The sequence below is a fragment of the Felis catus genome, chromosome C1, assembly GCF_018350175.1.
Source record: "Felis catus isolate Fca126 chromosome C1, F.catus_Fca126_mat1.0, whole genome shotgun sequence".
NCBI classification, from domain to species: Eukaryota; Metazoa; Chordata; class Mammalia; order Carnivora; family Felidae; genus Felis; species Felis catus.
Window position 1 is genome coordinate 166,354,691 of NC_058375.1, and position 19,644 is coordinate 166,374,334.

Below are 19,644 nucleotides of genomic sequence, written 5' to 3' on the forward strand. Positions count from 1 at the left end.
ATTTGATTTGAACACTTGGCATCAGTGTTAAAACCCTAGAAGGAAATAACAAAAAGCATGTGGAATTTTGTGTGGGCTTAGGAGTTACTGTAAACTTAAACTGTTTCTGAGTGGAGCACAATGTAACCCCCATGTCGGGCTTGTGCCCAGCCCATTGGCACGAGTGGAAACCTGCTGGGAACAGAAGCAAGAATACTAGGGGCTTAGTTGCATTGTTTCAATGAGTTCTATGCAAAATCATACTTTATATTCTCATCCAGTGATTCTGTGTAATACATAATGACATATTAGGCATCTATCTTGCCTTTGGCAGAGATAGAAAACAAGCTCAAGAGTTTATCCATCCCAACAAGAGGGCGGGGGAGGGAGGAGGGAGGGGCAGAAATTCGCTTTGCATACTTCAGGATTTGGGTTTTTTTCCAGTATTCAGAGGCTTTTGTAAGAAACTTGCATCAGTGTTCCTGAGTTTCTGCACGTAGATGACTATATAAATGCCTGTATGTTAAAAAAAAAAAGTCTCTTTGGAGATTTTCCTAGAGAATTATAAAATTACATATATTTTATTCTTAGAGTCTTACCATCGGATTTTAAGTGTTACTTTAAACTCTGATAACAAGGCTATTGACATTTTACATTTTGTTATGAGGTATTGATTGTAGTGTTCTTTCTCCTCAGCAGAGCATTCTCCATAATCCACTCTCAAACCAGAACTGCCACGGAGAGCAGAAGGAAACACTCTGGAGTCTCCACTAGGTGGAGCCGTGTTTTAGTTCTGAAATCCCTCCTTCCATCTGAGTGCCTGTATCCTGTGTACCCTATGGTTTTAAGTGAAATTTCCTTCTCAAGGGCACCTGGGTGGCTCAGCTGGTTATGAGCCAGGTCATACTTCGGCTCAGGTCATGATCTCGCGGTCCATGAGTTCGAACCCCGTGTAGGGCTCTATGCTGACAGCTCAGAACCTGGAGCCTGCTTCAGTTTCTGTTTTCCTTTCTCTGCCCCTCCCCAACTTGTGCGCATGCGCTCTCTCTCTCTCTCTCTCTCTCTCTCTCTCTCTCTCTCTCTGTCAAAAAATAAATAAACATAAAAAGTGTAATTTCCTTCTCAAGTAAACTCCCTAATCCATCACCAGATGTATGCATCCCAATGAAGCAACACCCTCCCTAGGATTCTCAATGCCTTTCATTCCCATTTTAAATCTATAGGTGGCTTGCGTCGAGATAGTAAAATTCTTCCCTTGTTATTGATTCTTTTGCTACGCATTCATCTTGACGTCTTTTTATCAACATCCCGAGCTACATGCCTTTCATTTTAATTAAAACGTAATTAGAATTCGGTTGTCTTTCCCATAGGAGTCTGTTCACCCACAGTTGGTAAAGCTTTAAATACCATTTAAAGTGGTTCTGGTCTGTACTTACTAGCACTTTCCTGAATAGTCTCAAAATATTTAGCCTAAAAATAAGAAGAGAATTCCGCAAAGCAAATACACTGCAAGTAGAGAAGTAGGAAGATGAGGTGTGACTGTGGATGTATCCGTTCACGCAGCTGCGAGAGGACTCAGGACCCACCAGGGAAGTGACTGCTGTAACCTAGCATTCAGGCTGTAACTGAGAAGAAGAATAACCACCAGAGAGGACCTTCACTAGATAATAAATTCAGGCTACAAATCAGATAGGTAAATGTTCATCAGAGCTAACCTGAAAAGCACTACAATGTGTAATAACACCTTGCATTGAGAATCTCTTTGGAGATTCAGATATCCTTAAACTCCCAATTCAAGTGATCAATTCAATTTCAGTTAATATTCCTGTAATGCCTCATTCATAAATCTCCATGCTGATGTAATGGCCTCACTCCCCCCGCCCCCACTTTTTTTTTTTTTTTTTTTTTTTACTTTTTACTAATACCATCCATGGTTTTAGAATTGTGAGATACATTCAGTCTGGAATTTTCATCTGAATAATTTGGGGCTTTGAGACTAGTTTAAAATGCAAAAGGAGAGAATAAATATTAGATCATTCCTGATGTAACCTGACTTATTTCTTAGAATTTTATATAAGCCTTTTGTGTTTCAAGGGTACTTTTCTTATTTGTTTTTCCCTAAAACAATCTAAAATAGAGGAAGACTTAATATATCTTTATACCTCCCCTGCGATTTATTCATAAGCTTCTTCATCTTTTTGAGCTGGTCATTAAGGAAAGCAATAATAAGTGATGATGGTCCTGTGGATGCAGCTAGACTGAACAGATCAATGGCACACGCCAGCACTCAGAGGCCGACTAGAAACTAATTATTTTGCTCCCATATGCTGCCACCCAGGGTGCAAATTTACTCTCAGATTTTGCTGTTATTGTTTTTTTTTTTTAATTAAGTCATTGTTTTTCATGGGTTACTTAAAAATACCGCATAATTTCCAGGCAGTTGTAAAAATAAAACTCATTTAAGATACCTTTTAATATTACCTATCAATTTATATGTGACATAAAACTACCAAATCTATTTTCTGAGTAAGAGGTACCAAGGGGTCGTCAATACACAGGATGCCTGGTTGTTGATTTTCCAAACCTTTTGTTCCTCTTCATTATTCTGGTCCCCGTGCCTTTCAGCAGTCCCACTAATCAATCATTAGCTCCTGCCCCAAAGAGCACTTGGAGGGCAGGGGTTAAAGAAGAAACTGATCAACGGTTTGCTTAGTTCTGGTTACAGCTGTGGCTGGAGATGACTTTATAATACTAATCTAATGTAAAAATTTGTTATTACAGAAATTAATTATCCATCTTGTCTAATCTTGTTCCCTATCATCCTAGATAATGAAGTGTTTGTGGGAGTAGAGCTCCTCACACACCAGAGGGTGTAATAAATGTTTGCACTTGGCTCAAGTTGTTATATAATGAATGTGGCACAGTAAATAGAGTTTGTGTACAAAATACTAGTTTATTTCTATGGGAGCCATTCTGTTCAGGATATATATAATGTATCTAATTAAACAATTATGAATCTATTTTGTGCTCTAGAAATGTTCTTTTGGGGGGAAGATGGAAAAAATGTAATTGGAGCTAAGATTAAGCTAAGTTTTGTTGGGGGTTGTTTGTTTTCAAGACTTCCCAGTCATGTAGAAATACTGCTTATCAAAACAGGATTAAATCCTATAAGTTTTAACTGAATTTATTTTGTAAAGTTGATACATTTAAATTGTACATTGCATGAATCATTCTGTTAAACCTGACTTTGTTTAGCTTTAATACATAACTGAGAACATACCTTGCATACTCATGTGAGAACATACCTATGTGACTGAATCGTAAGACCTTTCTTGCAGCCTTTGCTATTAGAGAAAATGGTAAATTGTTTAAGGGGTTAGTTTTAATTCCTTCCAAATGAGATCTAAAAAGGAGTTCTTTAAAAATCATTGGGATGAAATAGCACGCCCAACATTTGAAGCAAACAAAGCCCCATGATTAAGGCAATTTACAGATGATAGTTACCTGTCTGTTACATGCATCTTTCTGTTTCCCAAAACCACTCTCATTTTTTTCTTCCTTCTCATCCTGACATAGTGAGGGACAGGGATACACATGTCTATTCTTTTGCACTGTGTCAACTGAGTGTGGGGAAAATATGCAATATGTATGCACAATTGCAGGGTAATATATCAATCCTGAAACCCCTGTATTTAGCCTCTGTGGAACACTATTGAATGTTTGTGGATTAAAAATTGCCCTGTAATTACATAGTATTAGTTTCCTTGGCATCTTCAGATTGATGGGGAAAAAAAACATAAAACAAGAATGTCTTTATTTTCTGCAATTTTTTTCTATTATACTTTCTTTCTAAATATAAACTAGGGCTATTGTGATGAGAGGAATGTTGAGTTTTCAGAAAATGAGGCATAATTCTATTTGAGTTCACCTGTTTCTTCTTCCCTTAAGTTCAATAAGATAAGCAACAACTTAATACTGTTAGAGAAGAATGCTAAAACCATTTTTTTAACGTTTTTTTTTGTGTGTGTGTTTTTGTTTTTTTTTTTTTTTTGAGACAGAGAGAGAGCATGAACGGGGGAGGGTCAGAGAGAGGGAGACACAGAATCTGAAACAGGCTCCAGGCTCTGAGCTGTTAGCACAGAGCCTGACACGGGGCTCGAACTCCCGGACTGAAGTCGGCCGCTTAACCGACTGAGCCACCCAGGCTCCCCTAAAACCATTTTATTTTAGGCACCAACTTCCCCACACCCTCTAGTTATCCTCATCTAGTTCTTTGAGAAATGGTGTGGTTGCTGGAAACTTCCTTCAATCATTTCAAGCTTATTGAGGTGTCACTGACATAAACTTTACATACATGAACAAGTAATTTGATACATTTGATGTATACGTACACGTCACACCTTCACCGCGATCATGACAATGAGATCCATCACCATCAAACCTTTGCGCTGCCCCTTGATAATCCCTCTCCTGCTCCTCCCCATCCACCACTCCAAGGAAATCATTGTTCTGCTTCCATTACTTCTTAAAACCCGGATATTTTCTTGTATTTATTGCATCTGAGACTTTTCTAGAAGGGTGTGGTGCACATGGGGAGATGTGTGCCTCCAAACTCCTCCCATGCCACTACCCCAGGATCCAACATCAAACAGTAACACATTACAAAAGATCTTAAGTTCTAGGTCAGTAGCCCAGTAGAAATTCTAGATTTTAAAGGGAAGACAATTAACTCTTTCATTTCAAAATAGCAATGTAAGTTACTAAATTCATTTCCATCTTCAGAGAGGGGGCCAAAATAATGGTAACACCGAAGTTGTTGGCAGTACTGTGGGAAGCATTTTCCTCTTGTTTGTAAGGAACGACTCCCCGACAAAGCCATGGGAATCTAGAACGACTGCTCTTGAAATGATGGCATCTTGATGATGATGAAGGAAGTAGCCTTTGCTGATTCGTTTATTTGCCACCTTAGCCCCACTTTTGAGTCACAAACATTTGAAAGCTCCAGTGTTCAAGAAGGCTGCCTTTCCATCCTTTCTAATGCACACACTCCCCATCTGGAGGTAAGGTTGTTAAACTCTGAAAAAGACATGGAAATGAAGTAGCTGCAGTCCAGGGTGCTTCCTGCCATTGACAGCCCTGCAAGTTGAAAGCTTATGCCTGATTTCCTGCCCCTCAAAGCCTGTTGCTCAAAAATAGAAAACTGTTCCAGAGACTATCAAATACAGCATGCTTGACATTAAGTGCTAATGAGGAGTGAAGAGTGAATAAAAGAGAAATGGAATCTGAGAAAGAAAATTAGGCTCCCTAAGTGACGCAAGGGTCATGCTCCTTGGGGGTATGTGGATGGATCCCCGGAGGCCGAGTTATCACCTTGGATGTTTATTTACACACAGATTTCTGAGCTTCCCTCTGAAGATTCTGAGTCCAAAGAGCTAGAGTATGGACCAAGAATCTGTATTTCACCAACCACCTTTGGCCCCTAGGGAATTCTGAGACAGATGGGAAAGCTCCATGAGCATGGGCTGGCCTAACCCTCCACTCCCTGGTCCCTGCTCCAATCTCAGGATCTTGTTTGTTGTCTCATTGTGACGTTTGGGACGCAATAAGAAAATCTAGTTGAAGGAATGAAAACCAACTAGAGCTTGGTGACTTGTGACTCTGTCATGTGTGGCTTTTTGTCACTTTGATGACTTCTGTCCCAAGGCCAGTGCTGTGATATGGAAGTGGGGAGGAGGGAGGACAGAACCCTGAAACCTGAAAGATGAGACTATGTTAAACCAGAGACCATCAAAGGGTATTCTTGAAGCATTCTAGCCAGCCCAGATAACCAGAACTTCACCCTTCAAAGCCATGGCTCAGCCTCTCCTACTCACCTTCCATTTCCCTCTTAGACCTGGCTTATGCCTCTAAGGGAAGTTCTAAAATTAGGCTGATGGTATGCTCCTGGCTGGTGGAAGCCACAAGGAAATTCTGTGGTAAAGCACGCTCCTGATTACCTGACAGATTTTCCTAGCGACGTAGAGCAGCAAATTCTTTCTCCATGTCAGCTTCTTCCCTGAAAATAATATATTTTTAAATGTTTCACTTGAAAAACCTCCACTGTGAAATTACTCTGCTTATAATTGGACGTGTAAAGGCCATAGTCATATTGTTAGTTGGCATACGGTCGTTTTGAGATAGAAAAATTAAATTTTATCTTATATGAGGAATAGACTTTCAAGCAACTTTCTACAGAAGAATAGCTTGTAGTTCAATTTCCTAATGAACAAGTAATTACTCACTGAAGAATATTGTCTACTCTGTGCCACCTCAAAATAAGAATTGTGCCTCTTCAATGAATGTTGTATACCAGAATGTTACATTTGTAAGAGCACAGGAAACTGAATAAATTTTAAACTGCATAAAGAGACTTGAGTTTTGTGTGCAATACATTCTAATGACCTTCTCACAAAATGCGTAAATATCTGTATCTCCAGGAGGAGACTTCAAGTTGGATATAAAGAAAATTGAATACTTACTCTGACTTCCATTTCCAGCTTTTTTCATGTGGTAACAATGTAGAAACTGTTTTCAAATCAAATTCTGGAACAAAGGATTTCTCCCTGAATTTTGAACTTATTTATATAAAGATTTAGAGAGCTGGTTTCAGGTTTCTATTTTGTTTCTAGCTTATAGAAGTAAAACTATATATGGTTCTTAAAGGTTGCAAGGAACTCAAGATCTCACAGATTCGTTTTTTCCATTGCCGGGCTCTTGAGAAAGCCACTAGGGATTAGCTTTTCCTCATCCAATTGTCTTCACTCAGAAGGAGAGTGTTTGTAGGGAATGCTTTCTGTCACTGTTGAAAGCCCTGCCAAATAGTGACAGTGTATTTTGCTTTTAGTCTTCATACACATTGTAGGCAGATTTATCATTCTTGACCTCCAAGTCTCTAATTTCTTATCAAGAGGTGGAGGAAGAAATATTTTCATAGGCAGTGTCAAAGCAATATACCAAACCTTTGGTCACTAGAATCCCTAAATCAGTTTCTTAAAAATATTGGCAGCCTGCCTATTTCAATCCTGCTAGAATATGTTAAGCACATAGGCCCTGGGGTTTCAATAGCCCAGTTCACTGTGGAACGTTCACGGGGTAGCGCCTTATCCAGACACTGTCCAAACACGGAGATGTGAGGGTCTCATCATGGCATTTCCAGGGGATGGGGTCCTAGGATTATACTGAGAAACATCCATGTGGTTGGCAAGAATGCACGAAGAAATCTTTCTTCCTTGTGTCCTTTTCTCCGTACATACCAGAAGCTCTTAGCTTGGAGAGATGGAGGGAGGAAAAGAGAGGGAGAGAAAGACTGAGAAAATAAGAACTCAAGATCCCAAAGAAATGCCCCTCCTCTTGCTGTATGTAATAAAGCAACAGGAAAGCAAATTGAAAATAAGTAGCAAAGAGACACAGTAGATGAGACTTTTAGTTGCATAGTTTGTGATTATATAAACATCACTTTCCTGGTCCAACTATGATATCATGCCAGAGAATTAACCTCTTCTGAGTACACATAGCCCCAGTTATATACACTATTGCTGGTTTGTAGGTAGTGATTTCTTGGTTTACTTTTAGCTTCCTGGGTACAAAATTTAGATGCAAATTGGGATAAATACAAATGATCACCTAACTAGGCGGCTACAGGGCATCTGAATGCATGGGAGGACAGCAGGGCTGGGAGCTCTCCCAGCATGGCTTTTTAGATCAGTAATGTTCAGGTTTGTAGGATCAGCCCCGAGAGTTCAAACTCATTTTCTAAATTCCTCACAGTCTTACCAAACACAGTTAATGATATTTAGTGGAACATTCTAAACTTATTTTGTTCAGTGAAAAAGATGTTTTTCCACAAATAGTCTCGCTACACTGATGAAAATGCCTACAGCTAGCATTGTTAGAACCCCTTAGATTATTCATTTAGACGCTTTATTTTTAATTTGTTAGCATCTGGGACAAATCCTGACAACAAATCTATGTGAGTGTTATTATCCATGCTTTAAATTTGACAATTCTGGGAGAGCTTATCTATCTCCAAAGTACTATCTCACATTACACTGTCTTCTCAATAGATTTGGGGGAACCATAAGAGAGAATTTTTCTTTTTTCTAGCCAGTGGGGGAAATTTGCAAAGCTGCTAATTTATGGACAACACTGATGATTTTAGAGACATCCTAAACTCTACTTCTATAAGTTACAATTATGAATTGTCAAAACCGTAGGCCTGTAGCTGTATGAATTTCCTATTGGTGCTCTAATGAATTACCATAAACTTAGTGGCTTAAAACAATGGATATTCATTCCCTTACAGTTCTGGAGGGCCAGAAGTCCAAAATGAGACCTACAGGGCTAAAATCAAGGTATTGGCAGAGTGGGTTTCTTTTGGAGGCTGCAGGGGAGAAATCCGTCCCTTGTCTCTACCAGTTTCTGATGGCCGCCTGCATTCCTTGACTCATGGTCACACCTCTCTATTCTCTGCTTCTGTAGTCACACTGCCTTCTCCTCTTGCATAGTCAAATCTCCCTCCTTGCTTTTATTAGAAAACTGTGATTACATTTAGGGCGCTCCCAGATAATCCAGGATAATCTCCCCATTTTAAGATTTCTAATGTAATCAATCTGCAAAATCTCTTTTGTCACATGAAGTAACATTCACAGATTCCAGGGATTAGGACGAGGACATCTTTGGAGGCCCATTATTCATCCTACCACAATGGATTGACCTAGCAGGAGGAGGTGAGTTGCAAAATGCAAATGCAGAGGAAGTAAAAAACCTCTCGCTAAATAACATAGAATTTAATAGTTGCTAGAGTTGAGACATCTAAAATGATTCACATATCTATCATCTTCACCTAAACCAGTGCTTGGCATGTTGTAGGTATGCAAGAAATATTTTTTTTTAATTTTTTAATGTTTCTTTTATTTTTGAGAGAGAGAGCACAAGCTGGGGAAGAGCAGAGAGAGAGAGGGAGACACAGAATCCAAAGCAGGCCCCAGGCTCCGAGGTTTCAGCACAGAGCCTGACGCGGGGCTTGAACTCACAAACTGTGACATCATGATCTGAGCTGAAATCGGCTGCTTAGCAAACTGAGCCACCCAGGGGCCCCAAGAAATATTTATTGAATGAATGAATAGATGAATACAGCTCCCCTTGGATATTGCAGGCAGAAGAAAATGAAAGTATCTGTAGAAAATAACTTCAGATTTTTTTTCATTACATTAAAACCAAATAAGTATGTTTGAAAACTTTTTTGTGAAAAGGATTTTCCATTTCCACAAAAGTGACTAAATCTGCTGATTAAATGGGATAATCAAATAGGTAACAATCTGGGATGGGGGTCATCAGTAAGCATCGATCCCTGGGTAGACTCATTCAGTGAGGCATATACCTCTAAAGAAAGTGGGAACAAACCACATTTTAAATGGGACCATTCCTTAATAATGGCCTGCCTCTAGCCTTTTCTTTGGGTTCTCCATCATACTGTACTTCATCTGGCTACTACTTTAACAACAGTGGGTGACTAAAGGGGGAGCCTGGGTGGCTCAGTCGGTTCAGCATCTGACTTCGGCTCAGGTCATGATCTCGCGATGCGTGGGTTCGAGCCCTGCATAGGGCTCTGTTGACAGCTCGGAGCCTGGAGTCTGCCTCGGGCTCTGTGTCTCCCTCTCTCCCTCCCTCCCTCTCTCCCTGCTCCTCCCCTCTCTGCCCCTCCCCTGCTCGTGCTCTCCCTCTCTCTCTCTCTCAAAAATAAAAAAGCACTAAACAAAAAATTTAAAAGAGTGGGTGACTAAAGGTATCATTCTAAATTTAGACTCAGGTCAGCACAATGGCTGGACAACTTCAGCTGTTTCAATTGGTACTAAATGGATCTGACTTTGGAATAACCAACTCCCATCCCAATTAAATCCTGGATTAAAGCAGTATGAGAACCAGACTCCTCTAACATACTTAACTTGAAAGGAGAAGAACTGGGGCACCTGGGTGGCTTGGTCAGTTAAGCGTCTGACTTCAGCTCAGGTCGTGATGTCACAGTTGGTGGGTTCGAGCCCCACATAGGGCCCTGGGCTGACAGTTCAGAACCTGGAGCCTGCTTTGGATTCTGGGTCTCCCTGTCTCTCTGCCCCTCCCCCACTCATGCTCTGTTTCTCTTTGTCTCAAAAATAAACAAACATAAAAAAATAAAAAAGAAAGGAAGGAGAAAACGTGTGAATTGGAGAAGTCCAGTTTGTAAATTATAAAATGCTTCTCTCAGCCCTCCTCTCTAAACAAACTCACTTTCTATTCTCATTGACATATGAACTTGTTGCCTGAGCCAATTGAGATAAAAAGGTCACCCCCTATCAATCTCACTCTTGGGGAGCAGAAGGAAAATATCACAAAAGAGCCAGTACGAATTTTAAATAAAGCCGTCGTAACTGAGAATATAAAGATAGTATGGAAACTCCCTGGGAACAAGTGTATGCCTGTACACTCTATCGACGGCATTCTTACACAAACAAGAATTGACAGGGAATGTGTGTTCTGTGCTGAGGCCACAGCCGGGAATGGTTCATGTCAAGCAAGTGGCATCTGTTGTCTATCACCAGCAGCAGGTATCTGAACAATTCTGCCAGTGCAAGTGGGTTTTGTTTTGATACCTTGTTAGTGAAACAAAAGTACTGATGTTTCAACATAGTGGGTTTTTCCTCTTACGTTTTTCCCTTGGCAAAAATCTAAACAAGGCAAGAGCCTTAGAAAACCAGTGTTGTACTTTGTCTTGTTCTGTTTTAGAGAGAGAGAGAGCATGAGCGGAGGAGAGAGAGAGGGAGAGAGAGAGAGAGAGAGGGAGAGAGAGAGAGAATCCCAAGCAGGCTCCCGATGTGGGCTCGGCACTGAGACTTGGTGAGGAGTCAAAACGTGAAATAGAATTTTCTGTTTCTCCAGAAATTTGATGAAAAATATATAACTTGAACAAAAGGTTTATCAACATTTATCATCCACCATGGGCGATTTCATCCATCATGAAATCAATAACCACATTGTGGAAGTAAATGAGGACCATCCAAATGAGAACAGAAGCTATTTATCCAGAGCTTGGTTTAGCAAGGGAGCCACCATCACTTGTGTTTGGCAGGAACTGACTCAAAGGCAGACAGGGGAGTAGAAAAGTGCTATATTGAAAGAAATCTCAGATATGCTTAGATGGAAAGCTGTTGGCACGGGCAAGATGGAGGCAGGCTCACTAGAAGCAGAGCTTGTTTCTCTTGGGAAGCATGTTTGGCTTTCTCTGGTCCTGAGTTGGAAACTGAGACAAAAATACAGAAGCCGGAGCCATTGACTAGGTCCTGACACTTCTGGGCCGATTGAACCAAGGGCTGCAGAGGTTCTGGGTGAGAGCTCTATTGTCATATGTGGTCTGGCCATTGCCTGTTTGTACATTCAGTCTTTCAACATGAAAACCAGAATGTTAAAAAACAAAACAAAACAAAACCCCAGAAGGTTTAAGTCTGCTGAAGAGGCATTAGCATAGACTTGAAAGTTAGTTGTTAAGAACATTGTACCTGAAGGGGCGCCTGGGTGACTCAGTCCGTTAAGCATCTGACTCTCGGTTTCTGCTCAGGTCATGATCTCACAGTTTGTGGGTTCTAGCCCCACGTCAGGCTCTGCAGTTCTGTTGGGCTTCTCTCTCTCACGCTCTCTGCCCCTCCCCCACTCATGTGGGCTCTCTCTCTCTCTCTCCAAATAAATAAATAAACTTAAAATATACATATTATGGTCTATCAAAGAGAAGCAATTGAAGATGTTAATAATCATAAGTAATCTGCAACTTCAAAGAATACTGTAGGCAATTTTAAGTGAAAAAAAATTATGAGACCATACTAAAAAATACACACTTCAGAAAATGCCAGTGACACAATTTTAGAAAGAGAGATGTTTAAGAAACTGATTAATGTACACAAATATATGCCAAAAATAATTATTCTGATGGATTTTTTAATGTGCAGATAACCAATATGAAGACATTTTTAAATTGTTTTATTTTAAAGTATTTAGATACATATTTTATTGTAGAAAAATGTTTATAATTTTTGTTTAACATTTATTTATTTTTGAGACAGAGAGAGACAGAGCATGAGTGGGGTTGGGTCAGAGAGAGAGAGGGAGACACAGACTCTGAAACAGGCTCCAGGCTCTGCACTGTCAGCACAGAGCCGGACGCAGGGCTCAAACTCACGGACCTCGAGATCATGACCTGAGCCGAAGTCGGACACTTAACCGACTGAGCCACCCAGGCGCCCCTCTAGGTTTTTATTTTTATTTTTATTTTTATTTTTTTCAACGTTTATTTATTTTTGGGACAGAGAGAGAGCATGAACGGGGGAGGGGCAGAGAGAGAGACACACACAGAATCAGAAACAGGCTCCAGGCTCTGAGCCATCAGCCCAGAGCCTGACGCCGGGCTCGAACTCCTGGACCCCGAGATGGTGACCTGGCTGAAGTCGGACACTTAACCGACTGCGCCACCCAGGCGCCCCTGGTTTTTATTTTTAAAAAGATTTTTTTCTGAATGAAAATTTAAAAAATTTTTACAAGTTTTAATGTCATAGAAAATACTTTTTATAATAAAAAAGACTGCATAAACTATGCACGTAGAATTTAATGACAAATATGATTTTAAAAATTAAACAGAGACATTCTGGAAGTAAATGCACAATAATATCAACCATGATTTTCTTGGGCTGGTAAGATTACTCTTTTAAAATTGTTTTTGAATAGAACTATTTTATAGGTCCACCAATATAATAAAATGAATTTGTTGGTCAATAAATAAAAATTTCAATGAAACATGTAATTGTAACTTTTAGGACCCCCTTTTCAAATATGTCTTGGTTTGGACAATAAATTATATAGTTACCCTATGTATCTGTATTGCCCACTTTTTCCAAAATTAGGTTCCTTGAAACCCTTTCTTCCTGATGGCCTTTGGTTTTCTGAGGATTTAGGTCTAAAAAAAGGACTTTTAAAAAACAAGGAAGGAACTGACAACTCAACAACAACAAAAACACCAACCTGATTAAAATGGGCAAAGGACTTGAATAGACATTTTTCCAAAGAAGTATACAAATGTCCAACAAGCACATGAAAAGATGCTCAACATCACTAATTAGGGAAATGCAAATCAAAACCACAATAGGATGCCTCATCATATCTATTAAGATGGCTACTCTAGCAGAAATAAAAATAAAAACAGAAAATAAATGTTGACAGGGATGTGGAGAAATTGGAAACCTTGTACATTGTTGGTAGAAATATAAATGGTGCAGCTGATATAGAAAAGAGTATGACCGTTACTTAAAAAATATAAAATGGAATCATCATATGACCGAGCAATTCCACTTCCAAGTATATACCTGTAAAAGTTTGCTGGGGCTGCCATAACAAAACACCACAGACTGGTGTCTTAAACAACAGAAATTTATTTTATTTGCTTACAGTTCTGGAAGCTAGAAGTGCAAGATCAAGGTGGAGGTGAGTTTGGTTTCTTCTGAGGCCTTTCTTCTTGGACGACAGATGGTCCTCCTGTTGCTGCTTCTTCACTTGTTTGTCTCTCTGTATATTCATGCCCTGTGGTGTCTCTCAGTGTGTCCAAATTTCCTTTCTAAAAGGAATCCAGTCAGATTGGATTAGGGCTCACCCTAATGACCTCAATTTTCTTAGTCACCTGTTAAAAGGCCTTCTCTTCAAGTACAGTCATATTCTGAGATACTGGGGGTTAGAACTTCAACATATGAACTTGAGGGGGACACAATTCAGCCTCTAACAACACCCAGAATAATTGAAATCAAGGTCCCAAAGAGATATTTGTGCGCCCATATTCATAGCAGCATTATTCACAATAGCCAAAAGGTAGAAGCAACCCAAGTGTCCATTGATCAATGAGTTGATCCACAAAATGCTGCATATACATACAATGGAATGTTATTCAGCCCTAAAAAGGAAAGAAATTCTGATATACGCTACAACATGGATGAAACTTGGGGACATTATGCTAAGTGAATTAAAACAGTCACAAAAAGACAAATAATGTATTCTACATATATGAGGCCCCTGTGAAGTTCATAGAAACAAAAAGTACAAGGGTGGGTGCTAGGGGCTGAGGAGAGGGAGGAATGAGGAGTTGGTGTCTAATGGGTATAAGGTTTCAGTTTGCAAGATGAAGCAGTTCTGGGAATTAGTTGCACAACAATGTGAATACACTTAACACTACTGAACTGTACACCTAAAATCGTTACGATGGTAAATTTATTGTTATGTATATTTTACCATGATTTTAAAAATTTTAAATGATAAGGGACCCCTGGGTGGCTCAGTCAGTTAAGCGTCCGACTTTGGCTCAGGTCATGATCTCACAGTCCGTGAGTTTGAGCCCTGCGTCGGGCTCTGTGCCGACAGCTCAGAGCCTGGAGCCTGTTTCGGATTCTTTGTCTCCCTCCCTCTCCCTCTGCCCCTTCCCCGCTCATGTTCTGTCTCTCTCTGTCTCTCAAAAATAAATAAACGTTAAAAAAATTTTTTTTTAATTTGACTAATAAAATGACATAAATGTATACACACCTTGTACCATTGTTAAATTTCCTTGTTTTCATGTGGTACTATAATTATGTAAGATGTAACCCTTTAGGGACACACGGTGAATAGAGGAAACCTCTCTGTATTGTCTTTGCAACTTCCCATGAATCTATAATAAACTTCAAAGCAAAAAGTTGTTTTTAAATCGCACTTTTGTGTTTAAGAAGGAAGTTCTTAACTGCCAAGTTCTTGACTGCCAATTCAATCTCTTGGACCAGCATAACAGAACTTCACGGAGACAGAGATTAAAGAGTTTATTTAACCACAGCCTGCCCGTGAGGGTAACTTTGATCAGAAAGAAGGTCACAAGCTGGGACCCAGCAGGACCAAGTAGCCCATGTAATGATTATTACAAGTTATTAGCTGTCAAAGGAAAGAGAATCAACATGCTTTCTCTTTGGTACTGGGGCCTTGGTAATGGCTTCCTACTGAGAAGAGTTCCCAACAATAATTCTGCATGTCGAATGCCTCATTTACCCGACAGTAAACTATGAAGTATAGCCCAGATTCTCTTCCTGTATATCACTCAATATCACACTGTGAGGGCACAACCGACAGCATTGTTTCTAGCCAAGGCCAATTTGTAGTGGCAGGTTTTTGCCTCCAAACTCAGACATAAGATTTACCCCTTCCCTTGAAAAAAAGATTGGTCTCCCTTCCCCCAAACTGGAGTCTAGAAACGTGTAAACGTTATGGGTGCAATCTGTCTTAACCACCAATTCTCTCTTTTTAAAAAAAAAATTTTTAACGTTTATTTTATTTTTGAGAGAGAGAGAGACAGAATGTGAGTTGGGGAGGGGCAGAGAGAGAGGGAGACACAGAATCCAAAGCAGGCTCCAGGTTCTGAGCTATCAGCACAGAGCCCAGTGTGGGGCTTGAACCCAAGAACCACAAAAATCATGACCTGAGCCAAAGTTGGACACTTAACCTACTGTGCCCCTCAAATACCAACTCTCTTAAGGAAGTCCCAACTTTTTTAATGACAAATTTGGAGGTGATATCTAGAACTTTATCTAGTTCTTTCGCCTATGATTCAAATCTCAAATTTTCCACTGTAATGACTGCCTCTAGAAGAAATATTTTTGTTGCCTGGCTCTGAAAATAACTCACATAAGGCTAGTTAGAAAGAAAACTAAAGGAAGATCTCTTCTTTCAAGGTCATGTAACCAGGGTGGTTTCATAAGCTTTTTAAAAAAATTTTTTAATGTTTATTTATTTTTGAGAGGGGGGCAGAGAGACAGGGAGACACAGAATCTGAAGCAGGCTCCAGGCTCCGAGCTGTCAGCACAGAGCCTGATACGGGGCTCAAACTCACAAGCTGTGAGATCATGACCCAAACTGAAATCAGACACTTAACTGACAGCCACCCAGGTGCCCCTATTTCATAAGATTATAAAAGGAGAAACATACTTCCCTATTCACCAAGAAAAAACATCCCGTAAAGTGCCCAATACCAGGGCCTAACAAAGACAAATAGATGACACATCTTTTTTTTTCTTTAAGTTTACTTATGTATTTTGAGAGAAGGAGAGAGCACACGAGGAGGGGAGGGGTAGAGGGAAAGGAAGAGAGATGGAATCCCAAGAAGGCTCCATACTGTTAGTGTGGAGCCCAACTTGGGGCTTGAACCCAGGAACCGTGAGATTAGTACTTAAGTCAAAATCAAGAGTCACTTGACTGAGTCACCCAGGTGCCCCTTGATGACCCATCTTGTGTGATCTTGTAGCGCCATAGACTGGATGTTTGTGCCTCCCCCTCACCCAAAAATCATGTTCGTTACCGGTGAGTCTGCTTTGTGTGAATGGAGGTCCTGGTCCTTGGATTCTCCACGAGAAGATCTACATGGGGATCTGAGCTCAGAATAAGCCAACCAAGTGTAACTTGCCCCTAGGTTGTTTGGGGATTGGACATAATTGGGTCTCTCTGGAGGAACTGTGAGGTCCAGTGGAGTGGTCTCTAATGGAGGCTGTTTTCCAATCATTTGGGAAACTCCTCCCACAGGTTGGGAATGAGGGGTTGACCTGACAAGGTTTTTACCAAACTGTCATGGAAGCCTTTCTCCATGGGGCAGAGTGGAGAGTGAGGTGTATCCACAATGCATATGCATTATAAATTTTTTTAAATGTTTTCTATTTTATTTTTGAGAGAGAGAGACAGAGACAGAACACGAGCAGGGGAGGTGCAGAGAAAGAGAGGGAGACACAGAATCCAAAGCAGGCTCCAGGCTCTGAGCTGTTGGCACAGAGCCTGATGCAGGGCTTGAACTCAGGGATGGTGAGATCATGGCCTGAGCCAAAGTCACCAACGGAGCCACCAACTGAGCCACCTAGGCTCCCCAATGCATATGCATTACAAAGAGTCTAGGGGCTACCCTGGGGCAGAGGTGAAAGAGGAGAGGGTGTGTACTGCACCTGTAGCTCTTGCTCTGTCAGGCCCAAGGTCTTGGAAGCCACAAGTTCAAGATAGTGAGCACCCTGGCTTTTATTTATTTTTTTTTAAATTTTTTTTTCAATGTTTATTTATTTTTGGGACAGAGAGAGACAGAGCATGAACGGGGGAGGGGCAGAGAGAGAGGGAGACACAGAATCGGAAACAGGCTCCAGGCTCCGAGCCATCAGCCCAGAGCCGGAAGCGGGGCTCGAACTCACGGACCGCGAGATCGTGACCTGGCTGAAGTCGGACGCTTAACCGACTGCGCCACCCAGGCGCCCCGCACCCTGGCTTTTAAAGTGGAGCTTACTTGTAACCGTCCTGGCCTCCAGCTCATGTCTCTATCGTTCCCCTTCAAGGACTTGGAACTCTGCCTTGGGGCATTCCTTCCACTGTTGTGTCTAGCTTCTACCTAATACGTTGAAACCAATTCCCCAGTGATGGTATATGAGGGGGGGCCGCTGGGAGGTGATTAGGTCAGGAGCGTGGAGCCCTCACTAATGGGATTAGTGACTTCACAATGAAGAAGCAGGCTCTTGGCATCTTGGTCTTGGACTTCCCAGCCTCTAGAACTGTGAAAAATAAATCTGTTGTTTATAGGCCACCCAGCCTATGGTACTTTGATATAGTAGCCCAAACACGTAGCCTACATCAAAACAAAACAAAACAAACCCCAATAATATCTGGACTCTGATCACAGAATAAAAACTAATTCTTGTGTAAGTGTTCAAACTAAATACTATGAAATTCTTCTAAAGCCATTTTAGGGCCTGTCACAATAATGTGAAGTAGGCTTCCTTATCTTTCCATCTTCCAAACTATGTTCCCCCATAACAGCATTCAGTATGTATAGAATAATATTAATGATTGTTTAAAATCTTCTCTGCAGCAGGTACTTTAAAACATTAGCTCTAATGTTCTAACAACATACTCGGGAGGTATCATTAACCTGAAGTTATAGAAACAGAGGCTCAAAGAATTAAGTCACTTGCCCAAGTTCCACAGCAGAAAAGATTTCAACAAGAAAACAAATGTGGGCAGTAGTGAAGGAAAATAGAATTTTTAAAATGATATGTATGGATATGGTTGCAGCAAAAAGAAGGAAAATCATAGATATAAAAGGAAATTAAAATTTTAAGTGTAAGTGATGGCAATTAGGAAAGGGTTTTAGTTTTCCATTGCTGCTAGAAAAAAAATTACCAAAAATTCGTGGCTTAAAACAACACACATTTATTATCCTATAGCTTTGGAGATCAGAGGTCCCACAGGATCTCACTGTGCTAAGAACAACATGTCAGCAGGGTTCATTCCTTTCTGGAGCCTCTAGAGGAGGATCCATTTCCAGGTTCTAGAGGCAGGCCTCTTTCCTTGGCTCATGGCCCCATTCTTCCATCTTCAGCCGTCAACATTAAGCCAAATCCTTTTTATGCCACCACCTCTCTCTAGTCCTTTTTCTTCTGCCTCCTTCCTCTTTAAGTCCCCTGTGATTACATCGGGCCCATCTAGATAATCCAGGATAATCTTCCTATTTTAAAATCAGCTGACTAACAGCTGATTCCATGGGCAACCTTAATTCCCCTTTGTGCCTGTCGACATCCTTGAGTGGCGATTATCCTGCCTACCACAGACAGGTTTGAAGACTATGGGATCAATTCATGCTACACAGACAAGTGGGCCTTAGGAATTCACTTTTCCGTTCTATCAGTATTTATTGTGTGCTTACAAAGCATCGGGAATTGTTCTAGGTGTGAAACCGGTAACCAAAGGGTTAACAAGAATACTAAGTGCAGCTGCAACTTCTTACTCAGACCTTTTCTCTTTTGCCTTTAAAACACCTGGACAGATGGATATAAAGGTAGGGCCAGAGTAAGCTTGTGCTTTTCAAGCAGTGCTATTACATCAGGATGAAGGAGTCCTATCAAAGCTGCCTGAAGAAGTCATTGGAAAGGTAGGACAGGATGGTGGGTGGGCCGATAGGAAGCCAGGATGAGCAAAATCAGCATTTCCTTGACTCTCCTTCTTCCGGGAGGCTTGCACTCCCGTCTACTTGTTAGGCTGCGTTTCATAAATAAACACATTCCTTGCTGCATCCCCCATGTCTCAGAGATTGGTTTTACAGCATGTTGGGCATATAAACTTGGGTTCTGTTACAGGTGCTGCAGATAAAATAGAAAACAAGGCAGATTGGTTTGTGTTTTCACTGGGTTTTCAGTATAGCGCCCATATATTTATATTACATTAAAAAAATCTGTTAAGATGAAACAACATAGCAGCATAAATGACTTTCACTGAATATCTTTAGCCCTGTGGGTTCATAAGAAAAATTGTCTATTACTACCTTTTCTTAGTCTGTCCTTATTTGATTTGGTTTCAAGGTTATTTAATAGTAGTTCCCACAGTTTGCATTCCTTCTGTTTTCTGGAATAATTCATATAAAATAGGAATTATTTCTTTTTTGAAAATTTGATTGAACTCATCTCTAAAACTGTTCAGGCCTGGGTTTTTGTTTTGTTTTGTTGAAGTTTTCATTCCCAATTCAATTTATTTAATGGTTATTAATCTATTCAGATTTCTGAGACTTTATGTTTTGAATATTTG

At 40.5% G+C, this 19,644-nt stretch overlaps 1 long non-coding RNA gene across 2 annotated transcripts; it reads right to left on the reverse strand.

Annotated features, from left to right (window-relative positions):
* Positions 1-91: 91 nt before the first annotated feature.
* On the reverse strand, positions 92-17,530 carry LOC109502757. Of its 2 annotated transcripts, none has more exons than XR_006583350.1 (4): positions 17,357-17,530; positions 13,483-13,648; positions 5,976-6,034; positions 92-495 (listed from the first exon to the last, which is right to left on the reverse strand). It is a non-coding gene; the product is annotated as an uncharacterized LOC109502757 (long non-coding RNA). The 2 variants fall into 2 exon arrangements; XR_002161595.3 differs by lacking the exon at positions 92-495 and adding an exon at positions 4,165-5,055.
* Between the last annotated feature and the right edge of the window lie 2,114 nt (positions 17,531-19,644).